General features: G+C 35.4%; 1 pseudogene; it reads left to right on the top strand.

Annotated features, from left to right (window-relative positions):
* The first annotated feature begins 13,187 nt into the window (after positions 1 to 13,187).
* LOC118711338 lies at positions 13,188 to 15,840 on the top strand (annotated as a pseudogene).
* The last annotated feature ends 5,471 nt before the right edge of the window (positions 15,841 to 21,311 follow it).

The following is a 21,311-nucleotide window of genomic DNA, read 5'->3' as shown; positions in this document are numbered from 1 at the left end:
AGAGAAAGTAGAAAGTGAACAGTATGTTTCCTGTCTGTGTGGTTTGTTTTTTTTTTAAAAGGTGCTCTTATTCATGCTTTTCTATATTTGTATTTTTTAAATTTGTATTTTTATATTAGATAACACTTTGTGTGTTAACAATGTGCCAGACACTCTAGTAAGTCGGAACATTTGATGAGATAAGTTTTATTATTTTCTCTTATTGGAAGATGTATACGAGGTACCCATAAGTTACAGAAGGTAGGTAACTTTCCCCAAAACATAAAACTAGTAAGTAAAGCCAGCACTTGTCTCAGATCTATCCGATTCTACAATCCAGACACTTAGTTGTCATGTTATTTTCTAATGCCCAGGAGTAAAGCAAAACAGACAATGCATTAGGACTAAGAAGTCTTTATAGAAACTACAGGGTTTATAGAGAATTACCCTGATTGCTTCAAAATGATGGACTTTTGGAACACTTCCGTTTTAGAGGACACTTCAGCTTTAGTCTAGCCATGCCCTGGCTCTTCGTGCTTTCTTCCTTACAACCAGCACTTTCTCTTTGGTGAAGGGCTCTCTCAGGCTGCCTGAGTCAACATCACTGAGTGCTCCGGAATTTATGTGCTGGAGCTGGAGGACTCCCTTAACTAACGACTGGCAAGAGAGAAGGTATAAATTATAAACTTTCTAGCTCTCCTGCTGGTCTGTCAGGACAAATCAGAGGTGTGACCAACACTGGCTCAAGAGAATTCCAGAGCATTTGAGATAAAGTTTCCATGAGAACTTTTGGAGTTTCATTTGGGTTCCTTCAATTACAGCCCAACTTGTCCAGCTTCCGCCCGTGCTTCTCTAGAACATTCACACCAGGGTGTGCCTCTGGAAAACACAACCTAAAATTGTTGGTAGTGGTATATATCACCAACCTGTTCATTGAGAGTAGTAAATTGGGGCCTACTTTAAGAAAAGGTTAAGTCACAAATAAAAACACCATGACATTTCAAGAGAGAGAATGCAGAAGAAATCACAAGGCTTTTCCCCCTGCTTTTTGAACAAGGAACTCTACATTTTCATATTGCAGTGGGTGCCACAGATTATATAGTTGGCCCTGCTTATACTTTTCCTTGCAATAATTATAATAAAGACTGCAATGCATTGAATGAAAACTATTAAATAACCTCCTTCACACAAAAATATCCACCCCCCTTGTATACATGCATATAAGTACAACCAATGGACATGGAACTCTGGGGAGGGAGGGGATGTGTGGGAGGGAGGGAGGGGGGAAAAAACCAATAAAATATGTTAAATAAATAAATAAATAAATAAATAAATACAAAAAAAAATCCACCCCTTAAACTAGGGGTGTCAAACTCAATCAGAGAAGGGGCCAAAATCTAAAATCCAGCCTAAATCGCGGGCCGAATGATTTACTGAACAGTCATAAACTGTCATTGTGATGGAAACGCAGCGGAGTGCAGTGATGACAGCGAGGTGCGGGCCACATTGCAAGGCCTGGCGGGACGGATTTGGCCCGCGGGCCTTGTGTTTGACACATGTGCCTTAAACTAATAAGAAATGCATCCAACAAATTGTTTAACCCAACTTCCATTTCTTCCTCTCATCCTTAGTAACAAATACCTATTTTCCTAGAGACATTATTTCATACAATTCAGACTAGATTTTCTAGTCTCCTTTGTAGCTTGGACATGGTCATGTGACTAAGTTCTGCTCACTGACATACATGCTGTGTGGGATTTCTAGGAAAGTTACCTAAAATATAGCTGAACGAAATATTTTTGCCAATTTGCCTCTCATCATTCTTAGAAGCTGGATCTCAGACTTGACTCAACCATCTTGACTCCTGAGGGAGTTGTGAGGATAGAAACAATGGGCCAAGATAGTAAAGCAGGAAGTCAGCGTAGATCCTTAATGCAATGCCATGCCTCTCTAGACTGTCTACATCTGAACTCTCTTATGTAAGAGGGAAGTATAAACTTCTATGTTTAAATCATTTTGTTTATTTTGTTTTGTTTTACCTTCTGTGTAAGAAAACTTAACCTTAGCTGACCCCACAAAGGCAGTTATTTTCCCTTAAAAAAATGTTCAAAATCTAATCCATCTTTGAAATATCCACTAAAAGCCAAAGTTCATTTATGTAATGAAAAGGACTTCCCATTTTGTTCTATTTCTTGATTTAAATATATATTTCTTGAATAGTTGCCTATTCAAACCCATATCTGATGAAATTGACAACTTTTGGGGCAATGGGGAAAAATGTCAGCAAAGTTTTTGATGCAAATATTCACAGATATAGAAACCAGTGAGTTACAAGGAAGCCTGTTGAATACCTTTGTTCCCTGAACTTGCACATTCAGATATGTTGCCCAAAACTGCAGGTACTCCCTCTATGCAGAGTAACAAGATTTCCCTTCCAGTTGAAGTCTGACTTGGCATAAAAATTTTTCACCATTTGAAGATACTGAGTTTGTAAGAGGGCTCATAGAATTCTTTAGTGATATTTGATACTTGCACATACGAGCTGGTTTACTGAAGGTACAACAGCAAATGCTGGTATGTGGAAGGGGAATAACAGTGGCCAATTTCTCCACAACCTGCCTTAAAATAGTAAAAGAGTATTAGCGGGAATGGCATAAGTACAGTCCTATTATGGAGGCATTGGCTCCGCCTGCTTTCTCATAAACCAGCGTCGCAATTCAGGCACATGGCTTCCCAAAGAGCTACCGACATGCATGCATGCATTCTCTCTCTTAGCAAAGTACTAAGCAAACTGTAGAATGCTCCCAAATCTTTTGTGTTGAGACAAAGGTAAGTTTTGATAAAGTCCTAGTCTTTTCAAATTGATGATCTCATTTTAAAAGGTCACATAGTTGAAACATTTTCAGGATGAATAAATAAAATGTGTTTCTTCAGCTTTGTTGGCACTTCATGAATTCACTGGAAAAACCTCCTGCCTGTTTTAATAGGCATTGCAGCTTTTGTGTACCACCAAGCTCAGCAATGAAAATAAAATTCAACAGCATGTAAGCTTTATTGTACTATTTTTTTTTTTCAATTAAGACTGGCTTGATGTAAATAAATACAGATGTCCGGAATCATGACAGTGAGTTCGTTTTTGTTAATTCCTATCAAAGGAATCTATTTTTAATGTCATACTATGTGAAATTCACAAATGTGCACATTAAACCTTATTAAAATTATATAAACAGTGATTTAGAATAAATATATATTAAAAATGCACTGTAGAATTTAACTGAAAGTGATGTCATTGAAGAACAACTTTCTGCTATATTTTTAGGAAAACATTCTAATTTTAATCACATAATATTTTGTATTTTATTTGCAGTCCTGAAATGAGATGTGATGAACCGTATAAACACATTTTGTGACTAATGGGTAATAAGTAATATTACATAAAAATCCATAAATATGTAACTTAATAAATAACTGAAAATTGATCATTTTTATCAGGTCAAAGTGGGAATAATCATGAGAATTTTCAAATGATTGAACATTTAGAAAAGAAAGGTCCAACATTCTTTTTTTTTTAATCTTCACCTGGGGATTTTTTTCCCCCATTGTTGTTGTTGTTGTTGTTTGTTTTATTCTGTTTTGTTTTGTTTTTAAGTGAGAGAAAAAAAGGGAAGGAGGGGGAGGGAGAGAGAGAGAAACTTTGATATGGAGAGGCACATCATTTGGTGCCCTAGCAGGATTGGGGTAGGGGGAATTGAACCTGAAAACCAGGTATGTGCCCTTGACTGGGAATCAAACCTGTGACCCTTTGGTGTGTGGGCTAATGCTCTAACCACCAAGCTACACTGGCCAGTGCAGGTCCAACATTCCTAATATCCCTCAAGAAAGAAAACCAAGAAAAATAAGTTACAAGAAGATAAATTTTCATGCAATGTAAATAAGAACTTTCTAATAGTTGTAATTTTCTAAGAACAAAATGGATTTATATATATAAGAACCACTGGAGATGTTCCTCTCTAAATTTCTTCTAAACAATACATTTTATCATTTTATTTTTCATGTAACATATTCTGATTTGATAAATGTGTAAATTGTCATATTATTTTGGTACTCTGCTCCTGAATTCTAATTTTCCCCACTTTAATCATCTTAGTCTTTCATCATGTTTGATGAATTCTTTGATCATGTTTTCCTGAATATGATTAACTGATTCATTTTTTAAACTATTTCAGTGCCTTAGGATGGAACTTTCCCCCTAGAATTTGAACTCCTTTTTGAATATTTCTATTGAAGTATTCTCAATGGCAAAAAAAGTAACTAAATTTGTACTCAAGTAGCTCAATTTTGTCCTCTGTGACCATTATATCATCTAGCCCAATGTAATAAGCATAGATCTTTTTATTTCTTTCAGTTTCAACATAAGTCAAAGAGCCTATTTTCATTTGGATTTAACTTTTATAATCTATATTTTGAACTTTTATAATCCAGATATTATTCTTAAATTTCAAATCCCACTTTTCAATTCTCTATAGCAGTGCAGCTAGAGAAACTGACTAGTAGAGAAACTGACAAAAGCTGTTTAAAAAGAACTGAGTGACATCATATTTAATCTACACTAATAAAAGATAAATATACAAATTGACCGTACCTCTGTGACGCCACCAGCCAGTCAGGAGTAGGTATGCAAATTAACCCAACAAAGATGTTGGGTTAATTTGCATACACAGTTGTGGAGCAGCCAGGCAGGGCAGGATGCCTGCTATGAGGGAAAGAGTGGAGGGTGGAGGGAGCTACAGGAGCAGTGCTCCACCTGAAGTGAACACTGAAGGCTCCAACTGGAGCAAAGGTAGAATGCGGCAGCCAGAGTGAAGGCCTGGGTCCCAGATGCTGGAGGAAAACCAGTGCTGGCAACCAGGGGAAGGAAGACCTATTCTTGCATGAATCTTCGTGCAATGGGCTTCTAATATTAAAGATGATGCTAAGTGACAAGTAGAGGCCTTCAATACGATCCAAAATCAATGTGCCCTATAGAAGGTGTACACCTCCCTCCCCCTGCCAAGGTTTGAGATGGTACTCTTGAATTTAGAAAACTCCTATCTAGAATTTTACTAGAAAGTACATATGTCTATTAAACAGAGAAGGGATTCATTTCAAAATCTGGTTTGTTGGGGATGTGGGGGATAGTTTAATGTGTATTCTTTGAGGGTGAACTCATATTCTGACTGTATCCACTTTTGGACCGAGAGTAATCCAACATTTACTCCAGATGGCTCACCATCCTATCTAGTTAGTGCTCCATTCACTCCCCAAAGAATCCTGATTTGTAAGATAAATTAAATGTTATGCTAATTCTATAGCATGGGATTTTTCATCTGGAAGGATTTTTCATTAGTGCACAGTAAATTTTTTATACCTTCAATGCAGTCAGAATTACAAAATCCTATTTATGCTAAACTAAAGGTCCTAATCCATTCTGTTAAAATATCCAATTATGTAATATAAAACTGCATTGTTTCAGGTTTGCTCCTGACGCCCAGTGTAGTGTGTATAGGAGGCAAACAGTTAATGTGTCTCTCTTACATTGATATTCCTTTTCCTCTCTCTCTTCTCCTTCCTTCCACTTTCTCTGAAAAGCAATGGAAAAAAATATCTCCAGAAGACGATTAACAACAACAAAATAATAAAATAAAAGTTTTTAAAAATGTGCTTGATATTTGAACTACCAATTAAATATCATGTTTTAAATTTTAAAAAGTAATAATAAGAGAGAACCATTTCATCTCCCTTTCAAAAGGAAATATCTTAGTCTTTGGTGTCTGGTAATATTAGTCTATAAAACTAATAAATATCAAAAGTATCCTAGAAATTTAAATTTAAAAGAGGGGGAGGAAGCATTATTCTTCTTAGCATTTGAGTTTTGCTTGTTTGTTTGTTTGATTGATATAAACGATATACTTTTCAGAAATAAAAATTGTAAGTGAAACTTATATGTATATATGCATAACCCAAGGACACAGACAATAGTATAGTGAAGGCCTGGTGCAGGGGGGGGCGGGGGGGGGGGAAAGGGGGGAGGCTCAAAGGGGTCAATGAAGAAAAGAAGGCATCTGTATAACTTACAACAATAAAGATAAACTAAAAAAAAAAAAAAAACCTGTAAGTGAAAGCCTTGATTTTTCAAAACAAAAAATCAATGGTGATTAAAAACATAATAGTTTTAAATATTAAGAAAATATTGAATATTTCAAAAGTACCAAGTATTTCTGTCCATAAAGGAATAAAACTATTAATTTCACTTGCACTTTATGATAGGTTGTATTTTATTTAACACTAGTAGCCCTGCACCCAGATCCCTGTGCAAGTAGCTTGCTGCTGCTTGCCTCAGCTGACCACCTGCCCACCACAGCTGGTAGCTCTCAGCTGTTCTTAGCTCTCTGCCCTGCTCTCCTAGATCTCCCCCTACACCTCCCTCATAGTTTGCTGCTCTATCGCATCCTGTAGCTCTCTGCTCCCTACTTGTCCTTCGCTGCCCCACCCTCCTGTAGATCTCTGATCAGATGGTTACACAGTTGGTCCTTATGCCTCAGGACATAATGGGTAATTAGCATATTCCTTTCTTATTATATAGGATGGTTTTAGAAATTAATATTAGTAAAGCAAACACAGACAATGCTGTTTCTCTGAATTAATCTAACACGTTATGATGAATATTTGAAGTTCTGTTTTGTTCCTTTGAGATGCATTGCTGCTCTTATTTTTTTTCTATAAGACATCTCCTCGGGTTGTTACTGATACACAGCACATAGCTTCCTAGTGCCAAACATTGCTTTCAAAATTTCTTGCCCTCTGTGTGTTTCTGGCTCCTATTGTAAGAGTACACTATATGAAATAAAACTTCACATTTTCTTCTTCCCAACTACCCAACTCTGATCTCAAAGAGAAATGTTTCATTGCATATTTTATGAATTTTTTTAGTGCAGCACAAAAGTGAAATTCATCTCACTTAGGTAATTCCAATGCCAACAATGTGACAATACATCTGTAGATTTTTTCAAAAGTCACAGAAACTAGAGAGAGAAGTAATATAAGCAGTTTTGCTCTGCACTTTGAGCTAATCAAAATCTGGGAAAGATAGCCATTTCTGTCTGGCAAAAGCCATGACTTGTTCCCTATCTGATACACATCATAGGAGATGCACAATGAGAATAACATCACTGGTATTAGTTCTTTTTTTTTTTTTTTTTGCTATAAAAATATGAAAGCTTTATCATTTTTCAATGTTTTTCACCAGCAATATTATTCACTGTATAATGCTTTCTCCAGAAACAGATAATTTTTAAATATTCTCATTCTCATCTCTCTGAAAGGATATTTGAAGCATTATTCTTTTATAAAAATAGAAGCACTTCAACCCTGAAATTAAGTAATTTTCTTTTGTAAAAAAAAAACACAAAAAAAAAAACACCACAAAATACTTTATTAGTACTTGCCTCTGCATATAATTGAAGTGGTCAAAGAAGAGAAACAGAAAAAAATTGGCAGATGCTTCAATTAGTAGTAGTGATATCAAGTACGGTAATAAAAAAATCAGTCAATTTTCTAATGGTAACAGATCTTAACATAGAAATGAAGTGAGTTTTGAAGTGTAGAATTCACATATAAAAGAAGGAAGAATTCTAGGAAAAGAAAAGATCATCTAAACAAGAGTCAGAAATAAAGTTTCTCTCAAGTATAGTGAATTGTGCAGATACTCTAAGTAATGATTTATGAGTGGAGTTTACAAATAGGCAGATGAGTCTTGGATGTATACATTAGGAAGAGAAATTAAAGTTTCAGGATCAAAGATTTTCACATCATCATTGCTATTTTGAGTGTGGTAGACTTCTCAGATTCATATGTTTAAAACCTAACCTCGCATGAGGAGGTGGAGCCTATGGAGGCGCTTTCAGTCATTAGGCGGGAACCCTCATGATTGGGGTTAGTGTCCTTAATAGAAGAGAATCCAATGAGCTCCCTAGCTTCTTCCATCATGTGAAGATATAAAGAGAGAGTGGCTATCTATAAACCACGAGGCTCTCTCACCAGCCACTGAACCAGGTGAGGCTTTGACCTTGGATGTCCTAGTCTCCCAAACTCTGAGACATAAATTTCTGTTATTTGTAAGCCACCCAGTTTGAAGTATTCTCTTATAGAAGCCTGAATTAAGACAATCATGTAGGAGAGTGAAGGCCATTGAATCTTTATAAGAATTAATACGCTGACTGCACTATTTCAGAAGGTTAACATGTAATGAGTAAGTAGTAGTAGTTGGCATTTGCTATAAATAAATTATATTGCTAAGAACTTTACAAAAACATTTAATTCTAAAAGTTTTTTTTGAAATAAATAAAACCAGAATGCAAATTAGTCCTTTAGTTCGTAGATAGTTCTTTCAGTATTGAAAGACTAGATATACAAAGGAGCAATAGGAAGACTGTATTTGGTGACAAAACTCTCATCAGCATAAGAAGTCCAGGGACCCAAACTACAACCAAACCAAAACACCAAACCTCTACAGCACCTGGCTCAGAATACTCAAGACTTGACCAAGTTTGGGATTTTTGTTTTGTTTTGTTTTGCTTCCAGTCAGGACCAACCAGAGATACCGATATGCTCCCAAACCAGTCACAGAAGATACTCTGCTTCTAGTTAGCCTATCTCCAGTTTCCCATGCCAAGGACCTCACTTAAAGCATCCCTTTCTTTCACTGTAAAAGTTTCCCCCACCTGACTGCCTCGAAGTCTCTGCCAAGTACAAGTGCTGGGGACTAACTCCCTGATACAGGAAGTTCTGAATAAATACACTTTTTCTACTCTCATAGGAGTGGTCTTTGGTTATTTTTAGAATGTGCAACAGGCACGTAACCAGTCTAGAGGCAAATCTAACATTATGTATAACATCCTTGAAAATGTAATTTGCATTTCTGTAATTTAAGGAGTTAGAGCATATTTTTATCCACTTAGCACATTTTTTTGTTTCTTTCACTGTCAATTACTGATTGATATTTTCATATATGTTCCTACTGCATTATGTATTTGCTTCTTACTCCATTATAAAATATATTTTACTGGAGGCCTGGTGCATGAAATTTCTGTATGGGTAGGGTCCCTAGGCCTGGACAGCGATCAGGGCCAATAGGGACCTTCCAGCTGTTGGCTGGGGCCTTCCTTCCTCTGGCTGCCCACCAGGGCCTTCTTTCATTTTGTGCCGCCCCCTGGTGGTCAGCACATATTATAGCGAGTAGTCGAACTCCCAATTGGTTGAACACCTGAGGGGACAATTTGCATATTAGCATTTTATTATATAGAATATTATTATATTAATACTCTCTGGCAAGTATTTTCTTCCTTATGTAATCTTTGTCAAAAAAATATGGTTTTACAATTTCTGAAAGACCACTATTTTATGAAAGACAGAGGAAAGTTACCGGACAAATGGGAAGTTTGTGCTTTTAGCTAAATTGAAAATAGAAATGATGACAGTGATTATACTTCTTTATCATAAAGCAATCAACAACTGTAGTGATTACCAAAGCCATAACTTTTATATAAACTTTATTCTTTTTTAATTAAATTTATTGTGACATCCTATATAATAAAAAGCTAATATGCAAATAGACTGAACGGCAGGACAACTGAACAACTGGTCGCTATGACATGCATTGAACACCAGGGAGAGTGCCCATAACATGGGGGGCATCGGCTGCGATGGGATGGTTGAGCAGGTGAGCAGGGTTGCCAGACCAAGGCGGGGTCATCAGGGTAAGTCTCTGGTGGTTACTGAAAATCCTTTGCTCCCATGTACCACAGTCCTGCCCAGCACTTGCACCTGCTGCTGGCACTGGAGCCACCACTCACACCCACTGTCAGCACCCGACACCAGCCCCAATCACTCAGCACCATCAGCAGGTGCAAGTGGTGGCTAGCAACCCCAATTGCCCCTCAGGGATTCTTCATCTCCCCCTTCTCCTGACGGGTGATGGGGGCAGCAGCTGCCACTTGCACCCGCTACTGGTGCCAGCCCCAATCACTCTGTGCCTTCAGCGGGTGCAAGTGGGGCCAGCACTATCAGCACGTAGGAGTGGCTGCGTGCTGCTGGCAGACAGGGGACTGAGGGGCACGTTGGGGGAGGGACTGGGTGAGGGCGTGGAGGATGGACCAAGACCCGCCCATCTGCCTTACACATCCTTGCTGCCCACAGTTCCTTTCAAAGTGCATGAATTTGTGCACTGGGTCCCTAATTGGTTGATAAAATAATATAGGTTTCAGGAGTAAAATTTTATGATACATGCTCTGTATACTGTATTGTGTGTTCACCAACCCAAGACAAGTTTCCTTCCATCACCATTTATCACCCCTTTATCATTCAATCTCTACCATAAAAACTCTATTCTTTACAATGTTAAGAAATATGTACAAGTTTTTTACTGTAGTATATTTATCTAGACAATGTGTCTTCTTATTTTTATTGTAGTAGAGTTCATTATTAAATGGATACCTAATAAAATATTATCAGAATAGAGAATACATTTTAAAGCCTCACATAACTTCTAATTTAAGAAAACAATAAGATATTCCAATACAGCAATTCAATGAATCTTCTAGTCTAGAAATTTCCCTAATTATTCACACTCCTTTGTTAAAAAAAAAAAAAAGTGTTGTGGGTTTTTTTTTGTTTTTTTGTTTTTGGTCAATTTTATATGCTTTTCTATTTCAATGTATCTACTTTTCAGTAGTCATAATAGTAGCATTATTAAAATAAAATTGAATTTCATAACACAACTAAAAAATATTTAGTAGCACTTTAAGTAGCATATTTTCTCATAATGTTAATATTACAAATTTATAATGGAAAGAGTGAATAGTATTATAAACACAATATATCATTATCAGTGTGCCAGTCTATTACATCGGTAGCTCACAATAAGCTATAGCTTAGTATTCATAGAAGTATAACCCAATTATTTTGCTTTGGGGCTATGCCTGTGGCTCATTTTAATTAACTGCAGTTAAATTGACAAAAAAATATATTAAAATTTCTGGACAAAGGTCAACCAGTTTTCATTGGTAAACTTTGCAAATCACGATTTAAGAATGCCACACTAGATAAATATTCTGAAGTTGAGATGTATGATTTACATATTACAACATCAAAACCAGATATGTTTCTGATTCAAAAATAGCATACTAGCAGATTTTGTTGACTGTCTTATTTAAATTTGTTATGGGAAATAACACTGTTTTAATATGTAATGACTTAGCAAAAGAAGATTTTTGTAAAATATTTTTTTCTGAAAGGTTCTTAAATAGGAAAAACAAACAAACAAAAAACACCTTACTGCTCTTCCTTGCTCTAAGATACAAACTGAGCCCACCAAGGAAGATACACTTCTCAGAATCCAGGAAGCTCCAGGGAATATAGGAATTTAAACATATCCTGTGAATGTTCTTCTATTCATCACTTAGCACAGCACAGGGCCTTCACTTAATTTAGTAGAAAATGGGAAAAATGCTTTTCATATGACAAGGTTTCCTAGCATGGTTTGGAAGTCAATGGGAACACACACACACACACACACACACACACACACACACACCTCTGCACACACCTGCAACAATCTAATCTTGGTCTTCTCTTTCCTAGGGAGCTACTAGGAAATTAGGTCACTAGACCTTTACCTATGTATATGTTTAGTCCTTGTTTCTTTTCTCAATACAGGTGCATTTTATCGATGACAGCACTAGAGCAAAACTAGACTAATAGTTATCTTGACTAAGAAAACTAATGAAAACATCAACCAAGAACACTGTGCTGATAAACTGTCTCACACCATCTGGCCAGCAAATGTGCATAGGTCTGCTCACCATGCCCTACGCGTGTCATCCTGTCTGCCTTGCCAACAGAGCGAGGAAACTTACTCAAGTATTAGTGTTTTCCCAGTTATGAAAACAGCCCCAGGCGGCTACTTTCCCCAAAGCCTCTTCTTCCTCATCGCATATGCATAGTCCCTGTAAATATCAAATTCTCCAAAGAACACAAGTTTGTTTTTCTCCAGGGAAGCCTGTCTTCTCATTTCACCTTCAGCAATTAAGAGTTCCTCTCTTTTGCACGAGGCATGAAATTATGTATTAGCGAAGTAAATTATTCTCAAGAATGCTAGGGACAGATGCTCATTTCTTATTGCCATCAGCTTAAATGTATTAATTTACAAACCCCATGATACAATTTGCCAAGAAAATCTGCATAATAAGAAACGAAGTAACAGATGAAAGACCTTTACAGTATTTCTAATCTGCCACCATCCCTGAAACTTGGTCTTCTACATGTCTTTGAGCTAGTTTATAATCTAGAAGATGCCAATTAAAAAAAAAAATTTAAGAAGCAAAAAGGGATAGGAAAATGTTAACTTCATTACAAGGATTCATACATTTCCTAGAAAGCGTACATACAAATGTGATCTGTGCTTCAATTTAGAAAATAATTTTAATCTGCAAAAGCATTGAGTAATTGGGCATCATAGTGTCATTTTTGTTTGTTCAGAATAATGGCAAAGAAATACATATGTTAAAGATAGAGCAATTCATAAATGGTATCTCATTTTCAAACCCATGAAGGAAGCAATGTGATCATTTCTGAAATTAGCCAAATTTAACGCCTTCATTCAGACTTAAACGAAATCCATTTTAAGCTGAGGAGAAATAGGATTGTAATGAAGCACATCCTTACATGTCACTGCTACAAATCAGCGCCAGCCATGTGAGGTGCTTCAATTAGAATTGACATTAAAATCTCATGTTGCCCTTTATTCTGCCCCAAATCTCAAATCTCAAAGCCCTTCTCACATATGGAAGTGGGTTTCTGGTGTGTTTTTACTTGTTTGTGTTTTTCTTTCTTTTGAGAGCAAGAGGGAAATAAAGGGAGAAAGAAGCATCAATTTCTTGTTCCACTGATGTATGCATTCACTGGTTGCTTCTTGTATGTGCCTTAACTGGGGATCTAACCTGCAACCACCATCGTGGGAATCTCGGTGACAGTTGAACCAACTTAGTTACACAACCAGGGTTTGTAAATGGTGGTCTTGATAGGGAAGGTCTCCCATTTATTACACTTTTCTGCCTTTCTTGCCTGTGCTTGGAGCACATGGCATTTTCACTGTCCTATAAGAGGAAGTCACCATGGTGCTGCTTACACTGCCTCCTCTCAGAAAAGTCAAGGACGAACTCAGGTTGGTAAAGAGATGAAAAGTCTTTCTATGACCTCTGTGGAGTGGGAAACAGAACCAGATGAGGTTGGATATAGAAGAAATTTAAAATTTGCTGAAAGTTTTGTTTTGTTTTACTATCAGCTGGATTTCTCTTGGACCAAATGTTATACAAAATCAAATTTTTATAGTAATGATTCATCTTCTCACATGTTTTCTAAAGTGATGCTTTAGAGGTATGTGCTGGTGTGATGGCTCTATTCCTGACTCTTAAAGGGGCAGCATAGAATTGGTACCAAGGGAGTGAGGGAAGGGACAACAGCTAGACAAAGATAATACCTTGTAATTATAAGCTTGAGAAAGACCTCTATTAGCAAATTTCCCTTAAGTTTCTGAGAACAAGTTATCTGGGACAGCTGCTTGTGAAGTGCAATGCTTTGATTCACTGTCTTTTCAAAATAAAACAGAAAGTTTAAAGCCAGTAGTCTTGGCAGCATAAATAAAAGGTCTGACTTTCATACTCTATCCAACAAATTCAATCAATCAAGTCTGTCCATTCATAAAATACTGTTTTAAATTTTTGTAATGTATATATTTGTCAAAACATCTTCGATGTTGATAACGACCTCACTGAAACAAAATCAGTTGAGATAAGTTCTATTTCTTGAAAAGGTGTCTCTCATTTTTCTCAGGTAAATATTGTATAAGCTACTGTAACAGAATCAATTACCTGAGACAATATGAAGAAGCAATGATGCATAAAACCTTTCTCAATATCAAGTTCAGAGCAGGACAAAAGGGGAATCCATTAATGTGAATGTTAAGATAAATGAAATAGAAAGTCACAGCTGTTAATTATGCAGGAAAAACAAATTAGAGTTTGTTACACTTTAAAAATCTTTCTTAATTATTAAAATATAAATGTTGTCAATATTGTTTCTGAAGTTATATCAGGAATGTGTTATATATATATAAAAACAATAAAAATGGAGAACCTAATGCTTGTAATTTGTTATATTTTGGACTACAGATATAATTGATAGTCATTATGAACAAAGAAAAAGGAATGGCTATCTCTCTGCTAAATCATTAAGGAACATTGCTATAGTTCACAAGAAGAAATAATAGATAAAATTTCGTTCTTTTAGAAATTGATGCTCACTATATCAAACTCTATTCTAAAAAAGAATCTCTAACTAAAAGGAAATTGAATTTTCCTGTTAGATAAATTTACACTTAAACATTTGTAATTATGTTACACATCAACTTATTTTTTTCATTTACAAGTGCTAAGAACTCCAAATAACAAACTTCCATAACTCTTTAATATAGAACATAAATTTAAAAGAAAAATGCACACACATTTTCCATCCCTACTTAGGAAAACTTGTTTACTTAGGAGATTGATCACAATGGAATTTCAATCAATTAAACTCATTAAGAGTGAAACTTACAGTTTCACTGTGTTGATAATATATAGAATATCTTCAATATGTTTGGTCAAAATCTTTAAAACAAAGACACAAAACTTTTAGATTTCCTTTTAGCAGTTTTTTAAGCATTCAGAGTTCCTTCCTAAGCAGCTCATCAAAGGAAGCTGCCAATAACTATGCCCACAGACACTACATCATTGTCAAGATCAATGACCTCGTCTTGGACCAAATCCGGAAACTGGCTGACAGGTGCACAGGTCTTCAGGGCTCCTTGGCTTCCCAGGTGTGGTGGGGGAGCTGGCTCTGTGTTCACCTCCCTGCTTATGAAGCATCTCTGTCGATTTATGGCAAGAATTCCAAGCTGAAGTTCTTCATTTACCCATCCGCCCAGGTTTTCAGAACTGTGGTTGAGCCCTACAACTTCATTCTCACCATCCACATCACCATGGAACTCTCAGATTAGCCCTATTGTGTCCTCCATCACTGTTTCCCTCAGGATTGATGGGGCCCTGAATGTTGATCTGACTGAATTCCAGACCAACCTGGTGCCTATCCCTGCATCCACTTTCCTCTGGCCACACCTGCCCCTGTCATCTCTGCTGAAAAGGCCTATCATGAATAGCTTTCTGCAGCAGAGGTCACCAATGCTTTGAGCCAGCCAGCAAGATGGTGAAATGTGACCCTCAATATGGTAAGTACATGGCTTACTGCCTATGGTGCCCTGGTGACATGGTTCCCAATAATGTCAGTGCTTCCACTGCCACCATCAAGACCAAGCACAGCATCCAGTTTGTAGGCTGGTGCTCTACTGACTTCAAAATTGATATTAATTGCCGGCCTCCCACTGTGATACCTGGTAAAGACCTGGCCAAAGTACAGCGAGCTGTGTGGCCCCTGACATCACAGCTACTGCTAAGGCCTGGGCTCACCTGGGCCACAAGTTGGACCTAATGTTTACTAAGTGTGCCTTTGTCCCCTGCTACATGCGTGAGGGCACGAAGGAAAGAGTTTCCTCAGGCCCATGAGGACGTGACTACCCTTGAGAAGGATTATGAGGAAGTTGGCGTGGATTCCGTCGAAGGAGAGGAATACCAATTATTATTTCTTTCAACCCTGCAGCATGTCATATTCAGAACATCAGGTTCAACATCTGACAGGTGTTAAAGCTTTCTGGTTAGACTGTCTTCGCTTTTATCTGTGACCATGTCTATTATTTCCATGTATACCTATAAAAATATTTCCTCACATCTATAAAATGAAAGCACTGAGAAATAAATCAATAGTCAGAAAGCTGCACTTTGTTTCCTTGTGTAATTGCATTTGAGTTTTGTTCAAGGTATCTACCAAAGGCTGATACAAGAAAAACCATAGGAAATAGAAGACAGACAAAATATGGAAGGTTCTTTTTCTAATACCTATAAAGCTGGAATGTATTATCACATCAAGCCTGACTTTATCCTTTCTGTGATATTAGTCCTTTAGTAACCATCTAAGTTTTAATTATATTGTATTTCATGTCTTAATTTTAATTATATTGAGTATTTGAATAACTGTAGCGTTTCATTAATTCCTTGTGTGCCCCTCCTCCCACATCTCTTTGATTATATACATGTTATACAAAGAACAGACTAAGAGGGATGTGAGAGGTCAGAGAATTATAATATAGTTGACATTTTTATTGTCATTAATCCTATATTTAATTTTATATAAATTTTCTTCCACAATGAGATAGCATTGAGAAGTAGTGATATTTCATAGTTTTCTTTTATGCTCCACACTCTTATCACAAATATTCATTTGATTAAATTCCTTAGATTAAAAAATAATAATAATTTGGAAAAATATTAAGCTGATTTCATTTCTACTGAGCTCATGGGAAAAGAAGAGTATTTAAAAAAACTAGCGTTATAAGCCAGAAGATAGCATGATTTCTAGACTGAAATCATTCATTGTCAAAATACCAGAAAAATAACCTCATTGAAAGGTATGTGAAGTATAATCCCTCCTTAAAGGAGTATTAATAATGGACAGCAAAAAGACAGCTGTGATTTTTTTTTTTAATGTGTTCATTACAACACTTATTTAGATGACTCCCAGCCAGATGACAGTGTCACTCCCAGGGGTGTTCACATTCCAAACACAGAGGATCTGCTCTGATCATGGCTTCACACCTGCAGAGAAAACTGTACTAATTCTCCTGGACAGTTATGCAACTGGGACCATCGCTGAGCAAATGATTGCTAAACCAGTTAACTTTCTCCTCTGTATGGTCTCCGGAAAGCAAAGCCAATGTTGATTGAAGCTAATGGCCTAAGACAGAATGTAAAATAGTGACTGGGTTTGAAAGATTTCATGTTGGGTAAATGAGCACTTTTTTCTCTCAGGTAGTCCCTGCAAGAGAGGATCCAGTTTTGTTTTTAAAAATCTTTCAACATAAGGGATTTTCAAAGTTCTATCTGTGCATATAAATTCTAGTGCATATAAATTCTCACAGCATGAAAGTCTACTGATAATAGTGCAGGTTTATTATACTTCAGTTTTTTTCAGTCACTATAAAATAGTCCCTTTTATTTGTGATGAATAATATTCAGTTATTTTCCTGTTTTCTTCTTCAAGTAGAATTTTTCTCCTTTCTTTAAATTTTTAACAGGGACACTAATACCAAGAAATTTTAATCACAAATTTTATTTCTCTCCTGAACCTCCTCCTTGTATTTCAGATTCCTCATTAGCTGACTGGACCATACGTGTTCACACTTCTGTTCCTGGCTCTTGCATTTTAGTAACTAAATCCTAATAATACCTCTATAATTCCCAACTTGTATTTCTTAGATCTGAGGAACTGATGTAGTAATGGAGAAAAAGAATACTTCTGTGAAATACTGATAGAAAATGTATATTCACCACTGATAAAATTGCACAGCAAATTTCTTTTTCATTTTTTCATTCATAAGGTTTAGGACATTGTAAATGTTCAATAATACTTCCTGTTAATATAAAATTGTAGAAAGTCAATTTAATGTTGGTGTTACTCAATGATCAAAAACTGGAATTTAAGTAAGGGGAAGAGATCAACCAAAGGACTTATATGCAGGCATATAAGCCAAACCAATGGACACAGACAACAGGGGGATGTGGATATGAGAGGAGGGGGGTTGGAGTTAATGAGGAGAATGAAGACACATATGTAATATCTTAATCAATAAAGAAATTTTAAAAATTGGAATTTAAAAGATACATATGTAGAGAAATCCTTATTTAATAAAAAAATAAAGAACTGATAATTTTTATTAAATGAGATATTTGAGGTAAAACTCCATTGTTTCCATGAAGATAAATAATAATATAAAAGGATAATTTTGGAAAATTGAATTGTTGCAACATAGTTTAAATTTAAGATAGTTTTTGTTAATCTTCTACATAATCTTTGTTTCTCCTTTATGAGATATGTTAATATTTGTCTTTATAAAATTTCCTCATTCATAATAAGTGAATTTCCAATAATTTCAAGATTTTATATCTGATTTATGCCCTCCAAATTACTATACAGATTTCTAAAATCTGTTGTAACCTTTAAGTATGCTCTTCATGTTATTATACTCAGCACTAATTAGATTGTTAAAAAAAAAAAAAGTACTGTAGTAACAAAACACTTCTGGTAAAAAGCATTTAGAATGGCTATTGTGCCACTAATTATGGATCTATAGGCATATTTTTTTCATCTAGTTAATTCCCCACCCACTTATTATTGGCGGGGAGAGGGTATAGAAGAATTATTTTCTCATGCTTAGTGGAAGTAGTTTTCCTGAAAGAAAAGCAAAAAGAGAGGTGTGTGTGTGTGTGTGTGTGTGTGTGTGTGTGTGTGTGTGAGAGAGAGAGAGAGAGAGAGAGAGAGAGAGAGAGAGAGAGAGAGAAGGAGAGAGAAGGAGAGAGAAAGAGAATACAATAAAATACTTTAAAAAGTCACAAATGCCAAAATAAGTGACATGTATTCCATCCTCTCAATATACTGGGTCTGGCATAGAAGTCTAATTAGAGTCAAAGAGACTATTTTATCTCCATACCAGAAGGCAGCTTATAAAAGAAGGGGAAATCTATTTGCCTTACACTGTGCTTTAAAAACCGAAATAGCAAACTTTCTCACCTTTGAGATCATCAGAGGGGTATAAATTTGAAGGTTTGGGAAACATTCAATTTAATGTCATTCACTACTCTACACAGCAGCCTTTGTTTTTTGCTTTGTGTCGTGTGAAATGAATGAGTATGAGATTCTAGTACATCAAAGTCAACCTCATCAAGATTAATCTTATAATTCCATGAATGTAAAATGATAAATCAATATATTTCCTAAAGATAGTCAGTATTCAGTTACCTTCTAACTGACATAACTAACATATGGTAGTTACTATAGATAAAACTGAATATATTTGTTCACTGAAATAGAGTATAATTACATATATATATATATATATATATATATATATATATATATATATATATATATATATATCTCCAAGCAAAATCAGTATTACTGACAGCACTGCCCCTTTAACTTAGCTCATCAATTGATAAAGTTCTTATCTCAAGTCATTTAAACATTGGCTAATAGATAGAAGGAAATGGTTCATTAAAAAAAACCAAACGGCTTTTCATTATTCACTGAAATTAAATAAAATTTAGTTAAAGGAAGCTTGAAAAAAATAAAATCAATTAAGTCTTCCATTAAAGCAAAAGTTTGCTTTAATTCCAAATGGAAAAAAGTGGTACCCTGCAGCAGAAAGTCTTCTTTTTTAGATTAAAATAGTTAAACTTACAAAATACAGCCGTGTCTTGTTTATTCACAGCAGGAAAACTGAGTATATTCTCTCAGAAATCTTCTTGAGTACATTTTCTGAAAAAGAAAATTAAAATAAGTAAACTTAAAGGCTGAACATTAAAATACTAGCTATAAGGAAACTATAACTATAGAGAACGTAAATTTGTGTAATGGAAATTCCACACAAATGCTCTATAAATTGTGGACCTATCTAAAAAGTCTTTAAACTGTAATTTAACTGGGAGTACTCCTAATGTCATTTGTGCCAATATTCAGATCATGTGAAATAATTTATATAAATTTCTAAACAGTTTGAAATTTCAGTATATTATGTATGACTTAACTTGAAGTTTTATTTTCTAATAAAAAAGTTTATAATGATCTCTTCTGGAACAAGACAGAAAAGGTTGTTTATGTCCTAATGAACAGCTAAGATGCTCGGCAATAGCTCCAATGACAGAGAGCAAATTGAAAGTCAAATTAGAATATCTGGCCCCAGTTTGAATCAGTGAATTCATACTGATACAATATAAAATTGACAGAATATTTTAAACGTAATGAGGATGAATAAAAAGATGACTCTCTTGAAGGATAAACAAAGCCTTTTGTGTATAGATGAACAAGAGCTTCACTTTTGGATCCCTATACATTCTAAGCAACATGCCAAGAGGACGTATTCACAAGCACATGCTTCACTGCCTCTTATATCCCCCTGTATTAAACAGCGCCAACTATTCCAGTCCTTCTTTGTTTCAGCATCCACTCCAATGAAAGGCAAACATGACTATAATATTGAATTGCCTGTTTAGTTGAAAGGGCTAAGAATGCCCATGTCCATACTGTGAGCTGACATCAACCTCTTAGAATATCTCCATGTTCTCTTTTACACAAAGATCACAGATGGAATTTTAACAAACTGTACTGATAGACAATATTGTCAATCATTTTCATAGAATGTATAGGATAATATTATAGTTGTAGATAAAATGTAACATTTTCTTATCAGAGTTGGATCCATGTGTAGAATCAGTGTGCACGGTGCTAAAGCAGAGGTTGTATAATGGTTTAAGGATGTTTGCCTCTAGCAGTGGTTGGCAAACTCATTGGTCAACAGAACCAAATATCAACAGTACAATGATTGAAATTTCTTTTGAAAGCGAAATTTTTTAAACTTAAACTTCTTCTAATGCTACTTCTTTAAAATAGACTCACCCAGGCCGTGGTATTTTGTGGAAGAGCCACACTCAAGGGGCCAAAGAGCCGCAAGCTGCAGTTTGCTGACCACTGGCCTATAGAATTAATAAGTTGATTTAAAAAGTCAACTGCAGCCACTTGGAATAGATTGAAATCATATAGGGTAGAAAAAGTAAATACAAACTACAATATATTCAACAATTTCAAAGTCAGATAAATTTTTTAGAAAAATCACAATGACAACAAAATGTTTCCATAAGAAAAAAATATGTAATATATACCTATGAAAAATTTCCATTTATTTTTAAATTATTAACTATGCAATTTTTAAAATAGGTCATTTAAAATATTACAATATTTCAGTAAATATTTTTATAACTTGTGCATTTTCAAATACTCAAAATAAATATTGTATCAGCAATCAAATATACATCAATAATTGCAAATGACTTATTTTACAAATTAAAAAATACTATCCTTTTTTGGTTCAGAGTAGTCCACCTATTGTCACCCAGCTTTAATTATGGCTACCTTGAATTTTGCTTAAATTACAATGAATAATTTGAAAATGTTTCATTTTTTGAAACATCTCATTTTCACAGGTGATATAATTTAAATGCAAGTTAGGTAATAAAATTAAGTTCCAATTACCAAGT

The sequence above is a fragment of the Pipistrellus kuhlii genome, unplaced genomic scaffold (assembly GCF_014108245.1).
Source record: "Pipistrellus kuhlii isolate mPipKuh1 unplaced genomic scaffold, mPipKuh1.p scaffold_m20_p_8, whole genome shotgun sequence".
NCBI lineage: Eukaryota > Metazoa > Chordata > Mammalia > Chiroptera > Vespertilionidae > Pipistrellus > Pipistrellus kuhlii.
Note: the sequence above shows the minus strand (reverse complement) of the source record. Positions and strands in the feature narration are given on the sequence as shown.